The sequence below is a fragment of the Taudactylus pleione genome, unplaced genomic scaffold, assembly GCF_031769625.1.
Source record: "Taudactylus pleione unplaced genomic scaffold, aTauple2 ptg000436l, whole genome shotgun sequence".
Taxonomy (NCBI): Eukaryota; Metazoa; Chordata; class Amphibia; order Anura; family Myobatrachidae; genus Taudactylus; species Taudactylus pleione.
The window spans coordinates 1,707,865-1,723,555 of NW_028284838.1; the positions used below are offsets into that span (position 1 = coordinate 1,707,865).

General features: G+C 35.9%; 1 protein-coding gene across 1 annotated transcript in view; it reads left to right on the forward strand.

The window, feature by feature from the left end:
* VEPH1 (ventricular zone expressed PH domain containing 1) overlaps positions 1–15,691 on the forward strand; it is a 538,007-nt gene that overhangs the window by 57,714 nt on the left and 464,602 nt on the right. The window lies entirely within an intron of this gene.

The following is a 15,691-nucleotide window of genomic DNA, read 5'->3' on the forward strand; positions in this document are numbered from 1 at the left end:
TCCATTCCCTCTTCTTCGAATTCTCTGTTACAACAAAGAGACACAGAAATGGCAAAATCAGCCGTTGGATAATATTCTATTATTGTAATATAGCTTCAGAAAACAATATCTACATAGCCACCATTATAAATTAAATTTAAAGGACTGCCTTTAATTTGTGTAATTCTTACAGTAACATCAATGTTAACTACCAAATGGTGGTGCTATCAATTTGTAGCTTTCTAAGTAAAATTTCAAGTCAGATAGCCCACGTCTACTTAGATGAACCTGGCCTTACCGCAGGCTGCTGCATTTATCGGAACACCTTAGAATACAGATGTCATAACTCAGACACATTTTGTGGATTATTTTACACCAACAAGAATTTGCACTGGCAATGACAGGGGTGCAGAGTTTAACAAACCGTCAGCCCTGCAAGGAGGTTTGGGCTTTACTGTTGGTTTGCTCACAGATTGTGCCTCACTGTCTTGCCTCTAAATGGGATGTGCTGGTGACAGACTAAGAAGGTAGTAGTCGACAAGCTGGGACTGGTACACTAGTGGACTGTAAAGTTGCAATTATGTATTATAGGAAGATGTGTCAAGACAAGCCAGGACAGAACTGAATGGAACTATATCAGAACCAAAGTCATTAAGCAGGATAGTTGTCAGGAACTGTCAAGTACATAGGGTCAAGTCACAAAAGTTCAGGAACCCTGAAGCACAAGCAAGAGCCTAATCCTCTGGCATAGATCTGTGCTCTGAGCACCTATAAATAGGTGGGAAGATTTGAATTAGGTGGGTTCAGTGATGTCAGCAATCATGTGACAGCCACTACTGTTACATCAGGGAGTTGGGAGTGGAAGGCAGCAGCAGTGCATGTTGCTGGATCTGCTAAGAGACCACTGAACACCTGGTCCATTGGTGCCTGAACCTGCCTTCACATCTTACTTGGTGAGCTTTGGAAACCCCTTGAAAAGCTTATCCGGATATATTTTGTGACACAACTCAAGAAGTCAAGGGGCATGAATATAGACAGCTTTAACTGAACAACACTCCTCAGGCTCTTACACCTTTTACTTTATTAGACATTGAAAACCACCCTTGGCATAATGGGACTCCAGGATCTGCTTATCTTCATACTATTTCTGCTGTTGTAAAGAGATGACAGTAGAATAGCTGGTAAAAGAAAACCAATTGATCAACAACAGTTTTAATAAAAAGACATTAAACTTTTGTAACCAGAACCCCACAGTGGGAATTTCAGGACTGGAAATAGAGGTGAGTGCAGGTAGATAAGGTGAAAGCCAAACATGATGATGAAGAAGGGACATTTAGAGGTTGATTCATGGATATGGTTATTATGAGCAAATTTTATTCAAGGTAGCAGATCCACACAATTGTTTTGATTAGCCATTCTAATAAACATATCAGTCTGGATTCACCCTTTCAGTCTTTCTATTGGACGGGGGGTGAAAAAGGAAAATTTCAGTTTAAGAGCAAAGCTTTTACAGTGGGTTCTTCAAAATTTTTAAACAAATTATATTGCTTGATCAGAAAAAAATTATTACAGACAACCATTACTATTATTATCCTTTATTTATTTGGCACCAGAAGAGTTTCGCTACTCCCAAGAAAGTATATCACCTTAAAAAAGCTACCTATAGGTAGCGAAACGCATTGGTGGCTCTCCCTGGTGCAAGGCACTTACCATTTGGACACCTATAAGGACTTCTATTGGGATACTGAACTGGATTTGAGATTTATTCTGTGGTTCCAGCATTGACTGTTCAGAGGTTTATCCTTGCGTTGGAAATTCGCCGGTTGTGATGCCATCGCTAATTCAGGATCCTCATCCATCTTGATACAAGCTGGTAAAACCATTTCCACATTATTGGATTTACAACTACACTCCACTATTTTTTAATTGACTTTTCCATCACTGTCCACTCTCCAATATTGCTGCAGCAATCAGTGCCTACAGGGTTCATTTATCATGCATGATATTTAATATTTTTATGGTTATCATTTTATGTCACTAGTGACTATTTTTTCAATGACACATTTTTGTCCAATGTTTACATCATTTATGTTATAATTGTATATTCATTGTGACACAGTGTTTTAGTATTATTAAATTGTGTATATTTTATATTACTGCTGCATATTTTCTCTTTCCATTTGGGTTTTAGGAGCTGACTACCTTCCTGCAGCAGCTTCTAGGAAAACCACTTATCACAGTGCCCTTTATACTGTAATCTTTATAGCTACTTTTCCATTTACACACATGAGCACACTTACTCACAGCACACATACACACACATGAGCACACTTAGTCACAGCATACATACATATACACAAATAAACACAAACATTATTACGCACAGCATATATACACACACACACACACATACCTGAAAGCAAGCATACTTACAAAACCGAGGGCTGAGGAAGGAGGAGGAGGGTCGCTGCCAGGGTCCAGCGGAGCTGCTGCTGCTACTCAGCAAGTGTAGCTGCTCCTGCCTTGGCCAAATCCTCTGCAGTGCATCTGAAAATCAGAGCTCTCTATCTGAAGAGTGACAGCTCCATCGCACCTGGCGCCGCGGGTGACCCCGGGCCAATGCAATGCAGCATTTAGAGATGGAGACAAGGCTGTCTCCATCTCTATGAATCAAATTTAGTCCATCAGGAAGGGGGGGTTTGAGTACGCGTGAGTGGATGAGGGTCTTAGTTTCCTCCAAGGTGAGAAAGGGCCTCCTGGAAATATATCTGAGATGGAAATGGCACGACTGTGACAGGTACTGAATGTGTGGTTTGAAGGAGAGGGGGAGTCAAGGAGCACTTGGAGGCTAGAAGAAATGGATGTGCTGTCTAATTAGTAGAGAGAGTAATAAGCCAAATGGTTTCTGGTGAGGAGTCTTGTGCTGTTCACAAATTGAGCAGGTCACAATGAAATCCTTCACATCATGAGGAAAATAGGCCACCTGTAATTTCTGGTCTTCTTGACCCAAGTGTACAATGATGTGGCATGAGCCCAACATAGTAGCTGGGACCAAAGTTGAGTAGTGACAAAGGTTGTACATGGTGAAATATCTGCAGTGACTGCGGTAGTTACGCCAATGATGCAACTGGTATCTATGATGGGATATCCACAGAAATGGGTACTTGGTCAGAAGGGTCAAAGAAAGGAGATAAATCACCTGCCTTACCATTATTGGAACATGGATAAAATGTTAGGGCAAGATTAAGCAGGAACAAAATAGGAACTATCTCGTTTCCTGAGGTTTAGACATTGGAGCGTTTGGAGATAAAGAATATTCTTGAGATCCATGAACACAGTGACAGGAAAATAATCTACCTCTAGTGCATAACCAGAAGTTTGTTTATGTTTTAACAGTGTCTTATATAGTGCAGCATATTCTGTTGCGCTTTACAATTGGAAACAGTAATAGAACAAAACTGGGTAATAACAGACATAGAGGTAAGAGGGCCCTGCTCGCAAGTTTACAGTCTATAGGGAAATAGACAGTGATACACAAGGATAGGTGCTACATGATGCATATTGGTCCAGCCAGATTTGTGGGCTGTATGATCCAGTCACACAGAAATTTTGTCCTGTATGATCCAGTCACACAGAGGTTCTTGGTGGGCTGTGTGATCCAGTCACTCAGGAATGTTGGCCTAGGATTAGAAGGATGTGAAAGTGAAGAAAGAGAAAATATGTGAGGTTATGTGTGGACCGTAAGAAGGGATGTAATTATAAAGGAAAGCTATGAAGTTTATGTGGGCAGTTCTGTAATCTGATAATCTTGTCTGAAGAGATGAGTTTTCAGGGAACACTTGAAGGTTTGGAGACTAGTGGAAAGTCTTATTGTGCGTGGGCGGGCACTCAACAGAGTGGGTGCAGCCCGAAAAAAGTCCTGTAACCATGTATGGGAGCAAGTAATGCATGTGGATGAGAGACACAGATCTTGTGCAGATTGGAGAGTTCAGGTTGGGAGATATTTTGAGATAAGTGAAGAGATGTATGTTTGTGTAATTTGGTTAATAGCTTAATGTGTCAGCAAAAGTATTTTAGATTGAATAAGGTAGAAATCCGGAAGCTAATGAAGGGACTGAAAGAGCGGATCAGCAGACGATAAACGTTTGGTGAGGGAGAGCAGCTTCGCAGCCGCATTCAAAATGTATTGTAGTGGCAAGAGTCTGCTTTTGGGAAGACCAGTAAGAAAACTATTGTAATAGTCAATGCAAAAAATAATGAGTGCATTGATTTTTGCAGTGTCTTGTGCAAAATATGGTTGAATTTTGGATGTTTTTTAGATATATGTCACATGATTTAGAGGCAGATTGTTTGTGGGGAACAAAGGACAGTTCATAGTCGAGGATGGCACCTAGGCAGCGGGCTTTTGGAATGGGGATGATTGTTGAGTTATCAACAGTGATATATCAGGTTGGTACCTACTATTGGCTGGTGGAAATATGATTAATTCTGTTTTGGATATATTAAGGTGGCAAGATGACATCCAAGATGAAATGGCAGAAAGACATTTAGCGACACGAACCAATACAGATGCTGACAAATCTGGTGAGGTTAGGTAAATTTGAGTATAATCCATATACAGATGATACTGAGATCCGAGAGAGCCAAGAGAGGTGATATACAGATGTAGACTATAGATTGAGAAAAGCAGAGGACCTAAGATTGAGTCTTGTGGTACTCCTAACTGAAGAGTTAGTGAAGAGGAGGCAGAATCAGAAACACTAACAGTGAAAGATCGGTTATATAAGTAGGATGAGAACCAAGAAAGGGCTGTGTCCTTAAGACCTAGGGATTGTAGTGTTTGTATGAGAAGAGTGATCAAAAGTGTCAAAAGCAGCAGAGAGATCTAGAAGAATAAGTAGTGAGTAATGACCTTTAGATCATTCACTACCTTATGCTGGCCATACACTTGTGCGATTTCGGGTAGATTGCACAATTTTAGACGCCTCGTATGACGCATTATGTGGAAATCGTGTAGTATTTAGGTAGGATACAATCCGATGTGCGCTACAGCTGCTCTTCTATCTTAACTTATAATAAGACGTGCAGCCCATATTATTCAATCGTATGCAGATCACGCCGTGTATTTTCACATGTGATGCATCGTGCATCCGAGCGGCATCACTTAAAGCTACTATGATCGCATGTTTTTAGTGAGGCACACGATTGATCGTATCACGGCCCATCGTACAGGGGCGAATGATCATACGTGAGTTCATATGTACATCGTGTGTCAAAAGGCACCAAATCGTGCGGCCGGGACTGCCAGGGAGCTGCTGGGGAGTTCAACGGAAATTGTATGATGAATCGCATCTTATGCTGGTCGTACTAGTGTATGGCCAGCATTACTCAAAAGTCAAAAGCCTGCTTGAAGTGGGTCAAATAAGTTGTGTGAGTTAAGAAAGTGTGTGAGGCGAGTGTAGGAAAGTCTTCTTGTTCTTGTTAATCACCTCTTGGCACTTGAGTGTAATACAAAATAAAAATGTCACAATATCCAAAAGGCAAGTGCTGTATTCAATGGGGGCTGCTGAACCACCACACTCTAGAGAAAACACAAACAACAAAATGCATAACAGTACCCTGGCCTCAAATGAGAAACAATTTGGAATAATAATTAAAATAAGATATTTGAGCTAAAAATCAATATTATGAATTTTAATGTTTTATCAACAAGATTGACGATATCTAATATAATCTAAACCAGCACCTAAAAATATTACTGTGTGATTTACTACTCACACTATTTATAAGTGCACATTTATACAACAAAGATATGCAGATCTACACAATCAATTAGACCAATAGACAAATAAAAACACATACAGTATTGACTGAATAAAAATAAAAACAATAAGAAATTGTGCTTGTAGTCTAGTATCTATTAAATCTCAAGATTTTAAGTGGTATTGATTTCAATTAATGATATAATGCAAAATATGTGTACTTAAAGATTATATGCAGCCCATTTATGGTGTGACCATGTAAGTCAATAGAAATGTTACAAAGTTATGTTATGCTGGGTACACACTATGCGATCCATTGAATGATCTATCATACCAACGCGAATAGGAATGACAGATTGTGCGGATCTCATAGTGTGTACAGACTATCTGCGCGCTCCTGCAGTCGCATGCGATATTGTCCGGTCAACAGTGCTGCTCGGCCAACCGGACAGTATTGTATGTGGCGCAGTTGCAGGCGATGAAGGATGGAGCGAGGGATCATACCGTTGTTCATTACATCACTCAATGTGTACCCGTGGTGCGATTGGTCGGACCATCAGGTCAACATATCGTCTGGGTACACGTCGACAAGTGTCTACCCAGCTTAAGTTGATAGTAAAATTGTATCCAAATGTGTCTTTAAGAAAAAATTCTTTCATAGAAAAAAAAGGAGGGGAAAGAGATGAGATCTGCAGGTGCACTCAGGGGGTTGTTTTATGAAAGCTTATTTGCAGATGTCTATATCTGTACTTAAAATGTAACCTTTATTTGAGAATATTTAGAAAAAGTCTGCTATTGTTGCAAACTTGTAACAATTAAATGAAAGATTTGTGATACCAAAGTAGGAAAATAAAGTGATGTTTTTCTTTAAAAACAATAATTACTGTGTCTTGTCTTATTTATTATTGCACACATCTTATTCTTTTATCGAATATTTCTAATATTTATTCACACATTCAGTGATATAAGACAAGTGTGTCAATTTTAGCTTGTGTCATTTGCAGTGTGATTAATATTTATACTGATATTAGGACACAAAGAATATATTTTTCTTAAGAAAGTATTCTTATTTGACTTGGTACTTATGTTGTTCCAGATGTATCAGATCTGTTTTTTCTTCAGACTAGTCAAAACTATTTGTGTCCAATTAATAGCAGTATTGGTGGAGAATGTAACTCTTGTATCTATTTGATACTAGTGTATTTTAATATTCTGAATGATAGCAGCTGGGGATTACTATTCCACTTTATATTTGTGTTACTGGATAGATCTTATTCCCATCCAGCTGGGAAGGAATAGTAATAAAACCATCAGACAAGGGGGACAACATTATCCTCTGGCCTCAAAAAGAATATCTTAAAGAAATAAATAGACAACTAGAAGATAAAATATGCTACAAATGTCTCATATTTAACTCCACAACAAACTACCAGAAGGAATTTCATACAATTATAAAGAAAGCAAAAGACAAGGATATTATAAATAAAACAACGTATGATTTCTGTGGGTAGAAAATCCAAATACCCCGACCTTTTATGTTCTCCCAAAAACACACAAAAATTAGAAACAACCACCAGGGAGGCCAATAGTGTCTGGAATAGGCTGTCTAACAGAGAATGCAAGTATATATGTGGATACATATCTAAGGAAGTTTGTGACAGAACTACCATCCTATATAAGAGACACTATGGATGTCCTGAACAAGATTGAGGATTTGAATGTGACTAAGAACACCTGGATCTGCACTTGTGATATAGAATCACTATATATGAGCATAAAACATGAAGTTGCAATACATGCCACAGAATATTTCCTGAGAATGGAGAAAGAGAATAAGCACAACCAATTCCTCTGTGAAGTGTTGGAATTTATCCTCTCTAAATATTACTTTGTATTCAATGACCAATTTTTCCTACAGACCCAGGGTACAGCAATAGGCACTACGTGTGCACCAACGTATGCCTATCTGTACCTTGGGTGATGGGAGAAAGAGTGTGTTTTTACTGAGGATTTGGAAATCTATACAAAACATGTGAACGCCTGGTATCGGTACATTGATGACCTCTTAATTTTCTGGGAGGGACCACAAGATTTATTTAAACAGTTCATTGCAAAATGAAATAACAACTCCTTAAATCTCAAATTAACATCTGAGATGAGTCAAGAACAAATTGCTTTCCTAGATTTGAATATTAAAATCAATGAACAAGGCGAAGTAAGCACAGATATCTTTTGGAAACCAACCATAATGAATAACATCTTACACTTTGAAAGTTCACATCTCCTAGCAACTCAGAAGAACATCCCAAAGGGTGAGATGCTAAGGACAGGAAGGAATTGCTCAGACTTACAAACCTTCAATATAAGATCAAAAGAACTTGAAGAACGCCTTATAAGAAGGGGATATAGTAGGAAAAACAACAGAAGAGCATACAAAGATGCAAAAAGAAGGAACAGAAAAGATCTCTAGACACCAAGAATGAAAACTAAGGAAAACTTGGAGAACAAGACCAGATTTATAGGGACGTATTGCAAGCAGTGGAAAGAAATCCGAGGCATACTAGAAAAACATTGGCACGTACTACTTACAGATGGGATATTGGCAAAAGAAATAGACAGTCAAGTGAATATCAGTTGGAGAAAATCTCCAAACCTAAAAAATAAGTTTGTACACAGCCATTTTTCAAAAGGCACAAGAAAAGATAGGATAGATGGAAGCTACCCATGTGGAAGATGTAAAGCCTGCAAAGTCATGAAAAAAACAATAGAGCATACAGATAAATTCAACAAACAAAATAAAATCAACGGGTATATAAACTGCTACACAAAAGGGGTAATATACTGCCTTGAATGTGATTGCAGTAAAAGATATATAGGAATGAGGAGCAGGAAATTGAAACAGAGGATACTAGAACATGTGGGCAACATTAGAAACATGGAGAAAGATCTAGCAAGTTTCAAACAAATAACAAGTGTTGCCAGACACTTCCAGATAAAACATGGAGGAAATCCTATACTTTTGAAAGCCTATGGCCTGGAAAAGATCCAATTGGGAATAAGAGGAGGAGATCAGATGAAAGAACTGGCCCGAAGAGAGACGAGGATGATTTTCATGATGGACCCAGTTATTCCCAAAGGACTCAACGAAAACAACAACTATACACTATTCTTAAATTTAAAATACAACCAACCACTATAAGAAGAGAAAAAGATTTCTTCGAAAATACCATATAACAACAAGGGAAATCAAAAAATAAAAAGATAGAATCCCCAAGGATAGGGCATAATGTACAAAAAGATAAAAGGACAATGAACTAATGATAATACTAACAAAACAATAATATGAGGAACACTATACTAAAAAATTATCTATCCTGGAAGATTATCATTGTGTGTATAATTAAATGAAAAGTATACTCAAAGAAATTGGTAAATATAAGATCACTATCACATCAAGGAGGATATAAACATTGATAAATATTTTTAATAAAATATACTTAATATATCTTTAATAAATAGTTATGAACATTTTTAATATTAATTTACACTTATTTTTCACAGATACAATTACGATTAATAGATTTATATATATTATTAAACTCATTATCAGTATAAAACTCACATTCACTTAATAAATATGAATTGTTATATTTTTTGGCATTTTTTCAAAAAGTTTATCACTATGTAATTTTTCACATTAAAAATTTCTTCACTTTATTTAAATTTTTTTCACAATTAAAATGTCAAGAAATTAGAGAATAAATATATTCCATGAGGTAATATAGATTAAAACATAGGCATAGGACAATGGTTTATTTCATTTTAAATTAATACACTAATATGAATATAACAAAAGAGAGAATATTTCATATAATGTTCCATATAATGAATATGTAATTAGAATAACAGAAGATATAAGAAAAATTTAAAAAATTTAAATAATACGGACATATAGTAATATATATATATATATATATATATATATATATATATATGTTATGTATATGTTATACAGTTTATAATGAAAATAAGAAAGAACTACACAAATCACGCATATTTTCCAAACCCACTCCCAGACACACCCCCTAACAACGGTTGCCTGGGAATTAGGGATTGCCCTGATGAAGCCGGACATCCGGTGAAATGTACATAGGCATATGAACACAATGTGTCTTGCAAAGGTCTAACAAATATATGTATATGCAGTGTGAATAGAATAGGAACTCACACAATAATTATATAGCACCCGCGTCTTGGCTGGACTCAAGCAGCAGAGAGTGGGTACAGACTGGTGATAACAGTATTGAAGTCCAGGCAGAGACTCAGGACACAGCGGCGGCACGCTGAGCAAGAGTCCGGCACAAGCCACATGCATGTGTCTATAGTAGGCAGCTGATCCTCCGGGCATAGCGCAGACGCCCAGCAGCAGCACAACCCAAAGTCCGCACTCAGAGTACAGAATCAGGCAGCTGAGACACCGGGCATAGCGCTGAAAATAAGCAGCAATATAGTATATAGTCTGTGCATGGAGAATTGTATTATAGCAGCAGAGGTACAACTAAACAGGGGAAATAACAATATCCCACAGTGAAGGGATACATAACCCTGAATCATCAACTCAGTAAAAAGCAGCCTACATATCAGGCATACATTAACAATGGAATAAGATCTGTCCAGTAACACAAATATAAAGTGGAATAGTAATCCCCAGCTGCTATCATTCAGAACAAGTCAAATAAGAATACTTTCTTAAGAAAAATATATTCTTTGTGTCCTAATGTCAGTATAAATATTAATCGCACTGCAAATGACACAAGCTAAAATTTACACACTTGTCTTATATCACTGAATGTGTGAATAAATATTAGAAATATTTGATAAAAGAATAAGATGTGTGCAATAATAAATAAGACAAGACACAGTAATTATTGTTTTTAAAGAAAAACGTCACTTTATTTTCCTACTTTGGTATCACACATCTTTCATTTAATTGTTACAAGTTTGCAACAATAGCAGACTTTTTTAAATATACTCAAATAAAGGTTACATTTTAAGTACAGATATAGACATCTGCAAATAAGCTTTCATAAAACATCCCCCTGAGTGCACTTGCAGATCTCATCTCTTTCCCCTTCTTTTTCTTCTATGAAAGATTTTTTTCTTATTTACATGCGATGATGAGATAGGTAGCACCATTTTGTTTTCCCAATCAGTAATGATGGATACAGACTAAAAGAGAAAATAAATAAAATTTGAATGAAAGCCCTTCCAAGAGCGAAAAAAGGGAATATTAGGGGAGTTATTGTAAACAATAAGTAGATACACCAATCAACCAAATCATTTTCTGTGCGGAATAATTACAAATATATCCAAATGTGTCTTACAAGCAATGAAATGTTGTGGGTAAATGCAGCCACTGAATGTAATTGAGAACTGTTCCATAATTTTCCTGATTGGAGAACTCTTGAACTGATTCATATGATGTGTATACACAACTTCTCACCATGACTCCGTGTACTGAAAGAGTGCATTTTTGTCTTTGGTGCTAACAGACCTTTGCAGCAACTCATCTCCAATAGAGATCTTGATGTCAAGTTAGTTGGAGAAGATTACTGTACCGAGTGTTCATGTGAATATAAAGTGTCACTCACTATGGTACCAGGAGTAGTGCAATGCAGCCGTGTTTTTTTTTAAATATTTTATTTTGCAAAAAAGACATATAAATACATTATTTAAACATTACATCTTCCAATATTAAATTTTTTCACAATACAGAGTCAAATTCACCAACATCTCTCCCTTATTTTTTTCCCCTCATCCTCACCTCATTTATCAATCTCTTCTCCTTCTGATATCTCTATTTCCTTTCTTAATTCCCAATTCCCTTCTCATTATTCTCTTCTTCCAATTTGTTCAGAAAGGTTCAGTTCCTTCTTAAACCTTATTATTGTACCATACAGTATCTTGGAAGCTTTTTTTTCAAGTTTATTTTCATATATTCTGATAGTGTAACTACATATGGGAGCCAAATTTCAAAGACACTATCTGTTAGTATTTCTTTATTTATTATTGTATTAATCCTTTCCATATTAAATAAATGTGCCAATCTTGGTATCACTTCCACAATTGTAGGTACTTCAGTTTCTATCCACTTTGACAATATAGTTTTTTTTTACAACTGCATTCATTTTTGCCAAAAGTATTCTTTCATTTTTTTTAACTTTTCTTTACTCACTATGTCCAGTTTATTCCAAATTGCCCACTCTGGGGTAAGTACAAAATCTACTTTCCAGTTGTTTTGAACATAGCTATGTATTTGTTCCCATAGTTGTTTAACCTTTTGACATTTCCATAGACAGTGATACAAATCTGCCTCTTTAAGGCCACATTTGTAACATTTCGAGTTTTCTGATCTCCCAATTAAAAACTAATTTTTGGTGTGCAATAGGCCCTGTGCAAAATCTTATAATTAATTTCCGCATACCCCATTGATATTAATATTCTATTCATTTGTTTAGTTGTTTTCACCATATATACTAAATCTATATTAGGGAAATAATTTTTCCATTTTGCTATTCCACCGGTAATAGTATCAAGATTTGAGTCTTATGAATGTATACATTTTTGAAGAGGGTATTGCTTCTACCACTCTTGATCTGACCATGCTATCAAATTTATTATATCTTTCCATTTCGGTCATTGACCTTATTACTTTCTGTAAATATTCAAATACTGAGATATTCAAATTAGGGAATTTTCTTTGCACTTGGTTATATGTATATGGTTGTAGTGATTTCTCATCTACCAGATGATATAAATACTTCAATCCATTTAATGTACACTTTTTTATTTCAATAGAGGTCTTTCCACTTATAAAGGCAGGATTATCCTTTAACGGTAAAAATAAGATTGTGTTTTACATAGTTTTAGTCTTATTCTAATTTGTCTCCATGCCTTGCAGGCTGTTTCCAAAAGAATATTTTGTTTTATATCATCTGGTATAGATAATGGGTGCATATGTAATAGAGCAACCAGATGAATCTTTGGGATAAATGCTTGCTCTATTTTATAATTTGTATAATTATTGGCTTCCCCAATCCAATCTATAGCGAATCAACAATTCGCTGCCAAATTATAACTCTTAATGCATGGCATATTTATTCCCCCTAGATCCTTAGGTTGTTGTAATTTCCATAGTGAAATTCTTGGTCTTTTATTCACCCAAATAAATCTCTGCATCTCTCTATTTATCCACTTGAGATCTTTTTTTGGAATAATTATTGGTAACATTTGTATTATATATAGTAACCGAGGGAAACTAACCATCTTAATAACATGGCATCTTCCTATATAGGAAAGCGGCAGTGTTCGCCATTTTTTAAAATCTCTAGTTATTTGCTCCAATACACTGTTAAAGTTAATTTTATATAGATCTGATGGATGTGGTGATATTTTAATCCCCAAATAGGTCATATTGGATTTTACCCACTTAAACGGAAATTTATGATTCCATCCTCTACGCGCTTCTGGGAAAAAAGCCAATGCTTCTGTTTTTATTGTATTTATCAGAAACCCAGAAATGGAACAAAATCTTTCTAATTTATCTAGTACCAACATTACTGATTCTTTTGGATTACTAAAATCTAACAATAAATTATCAGCGAATGCGGATACTTTGATCTTTTGATTTGCAATATTTATTCCTTGCCATTCCTGCATGTTTTCAAATTGATGAATTAGGGGATCTATGGCAAGGTTGAACAGCAATGGCGACAGGGGACACCCCTACCTTGTCCCTCTATACAGAGTAAAATGTCTTGTATTAAATCTATTAATGGTCAAAAAAGCTGTTGGTAATTTATATAATGTTTTAAAAATATGAATAAATCTCGGAACAAAACATTGGTACTGAAATATTCAGAGTAAATGTGACCAGTATACTCTATCAAATGCTTTGTCAGCATCACAGCTGACCACTATATTTGATAATTCTCTAAACTGATGTGTGTGCGTCATAGCTCCTATTAGAGTTCGAATATTTTTAACTGAATATCTTCCCTTAATAAATCCCGTTTGCGCTGGATGAATTATCTTTGATAACATCGTTTGCAACCTTTGTGCCATCAATTTAGCAAATATTTTTAAATCTTGATTTAGTAATGATATAGGCCTATATGAGCTGACTTGTGTAGGGTCTCTTTTGGGTTTCGGTATTACTATAATCCTAGCTTCATTAAAATTCTGGGGAGCCTCTTCTCCAGTTAATGTAGAATTAAATACATTTTGTATATACGGGGTAACATACGATATTAATATTTTATAGTATTCTGCGCTTAGACCATGTGGTCCTGGTGTTTTACCCACTTTCAGTGACTTAATGATCTCTTGTAGTTCTTCCTCAGTTATTGGCTTGATCAAGTTATCTCTATCCTCATCTCTAAGCTTTGGCAACTTAGCTTGTTCTAAAAATTCTGTTCCTTTACTTTGATCTGTATCCGGTTCGCTATATAACTGTTCATAAACCTGTCAAAATTCCTCTGCTATATCATCTGGTTTATCAATAATCCCTTTTGTAGGGGAATTCATTTTCATAATACATTGCGAGGCTCCAGTCTGCCTAATCATGGATGCTAATATTTTGCCTGATCTGTTACCCCATTTATAGTATCTATGCTTTTGAAAGTTAATATCCATAAGGGCTTTCTCTGTGCATATTTTGTCATACAAGTTTTTTGCTTCTTTGTATTTTTGCCTATTCTCATCTGTTGTATGCTGTAGCATTGTCAGATATGCCTTGGCTAGTGTGTGACTATGTTCCTGAGTTTCCTGCCTTATATTTTTCTTTTTATAAGCTACATATGCCATAATATTTCCCCTTATTACTAGTTTGGAGGCTGCCCAGAATAGATTAATATCTTGAGTATGCTGTACATTATCATTAGCATAATTAGAGAAACTTTGTTCCACAAATCTTTTAAAATCTTCCCATTCCCTCAAATAGGAGGGAAACCTCCAGTTGTATGAACTAACTATTGAAACCATTAATTTTAACTCCAACCAGATCGGAGCGTGGTCTGATATCATTATATTGTATATTCCTGTTTCTGTTACCCTATGTACCAAATTTGCAGATCCCAACCACATATCTATTCTCGAAAATGTATTGTGCGGATGGGAGAAAATGGAATATTCTCTATCTATCGGGTGCTTATGTCTCCATAAATCTATCAGCTGCATAGTTTCTTTCATATATATTAGTGACATTGGTGCCTTGCCTCTTACTCCATCCACACTACCTGATTTATCTACATTTGGGGCCATTACTGTATTATAATTTCCTCCCATTATTAAAAATCTCTCTATCCATCCTTGAATTGTGGAATATAATTCTGTAAAAAAGCTAGCGTTTGAGCTATTTGGTGCATATAAATTCACCAGTGTATATTTCTCCCCTTCTATCAGCAATTTTATCATCAAGTAACGACATTGAGTATCTACATATGTATCTATAATCTCATAATTTATGAATTTACTAAATAAAATTAGTACCCCTCTATTTTTTGTAGTATATGATGCAGCTATATAATCCTTAATCCAGTCACTCTTAATCTTGTTATTGTCTCCATTCCTCCAGTGTGTTTCTTGGAGTAACACTATGTCTGGTCTAAATTTTTTTGAATTGTTGTATAATTTTTTTCCTTTTAATTGGAGTATTCAGACCCTCTATGTTCCAGGAGACAAATTTAATTGACTGTTTCTTTCTCACCTGGTTTAATGAGTTATTGACTAGCCTCGTCATTTACGAAAGTACTTAAAGGATATCTTCCTTCTACCAATACCTTTTCTACTTACTCCCATAACTATTACACCCTGTGTCTTTAATCTAAGCATTTTCATAGCAAGAGTTATTTTCCAATTTAAACCCATGTGTGTAACAATCTTGGCAACTT